The sequence below is a fragment of the Dipteris shenzhenensis genome, chromosome 3 (genome assembly GCF_047967505.1).
Source record: "Dipteris shenzhenensis isolate YYH24624 ecotype China chromosome 3, Dip_SZ_1.0, whole genome shotgun sequence".
Lineage (NCBI taxonomy): Eukaryota > Viridiplantae > Streptophyta > Polypodiopsida > Gleicheniales > Dipteridaceae > Dipteris > Dipteris shenzhenensis.
In genome coordinates this window covers 55,519,553-55,523,897 of record NC_141598.1, presented here as the reverse complement: position 1 = coordinate 55,523,897, position 4,345 = coordinate 55,519,553, and the positions used below count along the sequence as shown (strand labels likewise).

General features: G+C 47.4%; 1 pseudogene; it reads right to left on the bottom strand.

Annotated features, from left to right (window-relative positions):
* Positions 1 to 790: 790 nt before the first annotated feature.
* LOC147904029 (putative amidase At4g34880) lies at positions 791 to 3,899 on the bottom strand (annotated as a pseudogene).
* Positions 3,900 to 4,345: the final 446 nt, after the last annotated feature.

Sequence of the window (4,345 nt, the reverse complement as noted above, 5' to 3'; positions counted from 1 at the left end):
ATTTACATTTTCCCTTGTTTGGGTTTTATTGATTGGGATTTACTGAAACAAGCATGGTGGTTGTTTGGGATCTACTAAAGAATATATTTTGTGGGGGATGCAGTTAATCCTAAACCAACAAAAATGCCTACCTCCTCTAGCCTTAACTATCATTTTGCGTCGGGGGGGTTAATGCAGGTGGGGGGGTATACAGGGGCGGGGTTGAATCAAGTATTTGGGGCCTGCGGTGGCGATGGGGGGGGAGCTATGGAGGGATCACGGAGAAGAGGGTGCACGAAGAAGAGAGACAGTTATTTGTGGAAGAATCAACACATAGAGGAGCAAAAGAATCAACACTTAGAGGAGCCCTAGATGGACACGTGGAAGAAGAGGGAGGAATGAAACTATGTGATGGTTGAAATAAATTTTTGTCATCGTGTGGCCCATATTTTTTACTTCAAATTCAACAACCATATTCCTCCATTGTCAAATCCAAGGATCCAAGGCCTCACATTCATCAAATTAAACCTAAGGGCCTACCTTTCTCCAATAGTCTTCCCCCAAAGCTCAGAAAAAGAATGGAGTAGAAAGACCAAGCAGCTCCTTGCTTTAAGGATCGACATGGATATAATTGCCCCTACAGGACTAGCTCTTTAATTTGTGCAAAAGTACGTTTTCTAAGCAAAGAATCTCGAAGCTACTTGAACCAATGCCATCTTCTTAGACTCGATAAACTTGTGCAGAACAAAATTAGATGTACATACGCGCTTCAGTAAAAGTGTGCTGCTTGCGGGGCGAGGAGAGCAAAAATTTAAGCGAGGAAGGAGGGGGGCTTACGAAGGCGGGTGGCCTGTTCAAAAGCATATGCAACAGGGACTCGAATCCCTGGATACCCTGCTATACTTGCCACAGACGTTATGCTGCTCATGGAAGGTGCAATCACTGCGTCCAGCTTGTTTGTCTTCATCGCCATATCAATCCCTTCCTTGGTCAGCAACATTTCCATCTTCACCGCACCTTTGTATGCCTCAGATTGGAAGCCTGTTGTGGCCTCGGATTTATAAAATATGAATTGGTCATACACGCTCAACTCCTGTATGAACCAAATGTGATCAATATAAATCAAGCGTAAATCGGTGAAAACCAAGCCGGAATAACTCTCGAAACCCTCGTGAGGTGAACCAAGGCAAAGCAGGGTTCAGTCATCAATCCCAAACGTGAACAACTCCAGAGTGGAAAAACCTTATGGGAAATCAATGAAGATCAAGCAGGAAGCAGTCATTGCACTCACATGAATCGATGGATATCGTTAAGCAATGTGAGTGAGTAAATCAACATCATGATCACCAGTGTGAAGCCCACATGTTCAACAATGAAGAACAATAATGAAGCAAACATGCAGCATGTCTCAGGTTCGTGCGTTTGCTGAGCTCATAAAAGAAGCCGGGACTGATGGTTTGTTTGGCCCGAGAATCGTCGAAGTCCTTAGGATTGAAATGTGCAGGAAATAAAGATAAAGGCGCTCACCTCCTCAGATGCATGGTTAATGTTAAACTGGATCACGTCTTCCAGACTCCGAATGGGTAATTCCACAAGCTTAGATAGATAGTCGTTCAGGTCTTGCTTGAAGTCGTAAGCTAAAACTATATCCTCGTTGGTGCTTCTCCTAATTGCACTTTATATGGTGGAGATCGTCACGTTGTCGATCACATCCCCTCCGAGCTCCCTGTCGGTGGCCAAATGACGCACTGACTTAGAAAGACTTCGCCGTTAAGGTTATACAGCAAATTATAGGAATGACTGGAATTGATAGCTCGAACCTCATCCTCTGCAGATGCTTTTCCATGGCCTGTGCTTCGCTAGGAAGGATTTCCGAGAAAAGTTCCCGAAGGACTCCGAGACGCTTTCCGCGCAATCCATCAGCCTTCAGAAATTGTTGGTAGCCTTGCTTCGGAATGAAACGTGAAGTACTCCACGTCGTATTGTCCACTTTGTCATAGCCCACGATGACGTCCAAAACTGCAACGGCATCAGCCACAGTCCTGCAAAGCGGCCTGAAGGGGCGCGAAAGGGTTCTCCCGTCAGCGCGAGAATTTGTTCAGCCTGTACAAAGAAACACTCATTCCGCGACTGACTTGAGAACAAATAGCTAGCTTGAAGGGGGAAGCACACCCTTGATGGTGTGATACCGGAATTACTCTGGCTCTGCTTGTGAGTCCAACGGATGGCTTGATGCCCGGAAGGCTCAAGAATCGATCCATCAGTTTCAGATCCCAAAGTAACGGCCACCAGATTGGCAGCGCTGCCACTGCCGACCCTGAACTCGAACCGCTAGGATCATCGCTCAGCACATATGGATTCTATCACGACATGAGCCAGCAGGTTTCACATGTAAACAACAGATGCAATTCTGTACGTGGAACAACAAACTTCAATCGGGCATTAAAACGATGGTTGCATACCTTCGTCTGTCCACCGCGAGCACTCCATCCATTGGAGGAATTGAGAGAACGAAAGTTGGCGCATTGGCTGAGGTTAGCCTTTCCCAGAATGATAGCTCCAGCTTTACGCAGCCGAGCCACAACACCTGCGTCTGTCGGAAACTTAGAACCCAGCAAAGCGAAGGAGCCGGCGGTGGTGTTGAGTTTATCGTGGGTGCCGATGTTATCTTTGAGGAGAACAGGGATGCCATGCATTCCACCGGTGAAGCCACCATTACGATCGTGATCGCTGGCGATCGGCAAGTTGTGCATGGCGGAGGGCAAGGGGGTTGATTTCGAGGACGGCATGGAGGAGGGGGTTGAGGGAGACGATACGATGGAGGTAAGATTGGACGAGGAGGTAGGAAGTGAGATTACGAGCTCGGAAAGCAGCTTGGATGTCTGCGATGGTGGCCTCCTCCAACGTGAATGCACAGGCGACAACAACGACGTGACCCAAGATGATCTAGGTGACGAAGAACAAGAGAGAGCTTCCGCTATTTTGCACAAAACCTTTTCAATATCACCTTTGTTTTCTCTTCATCATGTCTCCACATAGGTTCCATCCACCTTAGAATGCTCCATCCATGCTCAGCCACACATGTTTTCTCATGGTATCAGAGCTTAGGTTTAGCCTCCTAAATTAGTTGTAGGCTTGCCTTAGGAACACATGTTTTTCTTCTAGATTAGTTTTAGGTTCTTCAAATTCTTGAGAGATTTCTGGTGAGAGAGTATTATAGTCTAAGCCGATGGCCTTTCATGGATGGATGGCAATCCCTTAAAGTAAATAAGGATGTATTGCTAGTACTTTATAAGGTCTTCATCTGTAGCACCACCAATCATCCATCGATTGCGCTCGTCTCGTTAGTTGTTTGAGTCATTCCCAACAGTTTCGGGTAAGGCGCCCCCTTGGAAGACCTCACAGCCATAGAGTTTCTCTATAAGAAAATGAAGAAGAATACTCAGAGACCAACTCTACAAAGAATCACGAACTAAGGAAATGTACTCGTTGGAGTAGGCGGCAATGGAATTGTTGACTGTTTTGGTAATGCTCTTGGCGGACTTCGCAATGTGAATGAGCTTGGTGCATTTGGCCATGTTGGCTGCATCAACAACGGCTCTAAAGTAATCCTCAACTCCTACGCCATAGCACCTTTAGTGCGAGGTCCTGCAAATGGCAACTTATCCCCGGCTCGACTCACCTTTCCAGCCTTGACTCAAGAAAGAGCTTCTTCAACGAACTTACTGCACATGGACCTTCAGAAGCCAACTCCAACCAGCACCGACTACAGACAACTCATGCTCCCAATGACCCAGCCTCTAAAGCTCTACCGGCCGACCAGCCTCATCCAATGCTGTTGCAAATGAGCAGCGCACTGGGCCCTTCTCAGGCTTCTCCAATGTGCGCACCTTCAGCACATAAGGCAAGCAAGCCTCCATCAATGACCCCCTTACAAACACCAATGCAGCCTCTTAGCTCATGCAATCACTCTGGCTCCATAGTGCAACTGCAATCACCTCCAAATGGCTCACATCTACTGTGCTCCAGCTAGCCTTCAATAGCTCTGTCAGTAGCTAGCCTCATGCCTTCAACGTCGCCAATCTGCTCCAATAGCGTCACCTCTAGCATTGCTTACGCCATCGTAATCCAATCCTTTCCATTGGAAAGGCTCGAGGTGTCGGCCATGCATCAAGGTGGTTGCAAGCTCTCAGTTCTCCTGACTGCCAATTGAAGGGGTTGAGCCTTATGTGGACGCGGATTGGTGACACTGGGTTTGCATAATGAGACAACGGGCTCCCGACTCGACTCTTTTGCCACTGTTCAGCAGGCTGCCCACGCCTACGTCATCGCTTCAATTTCTCTGCAAGCTTCAAAGCTTCAGTTC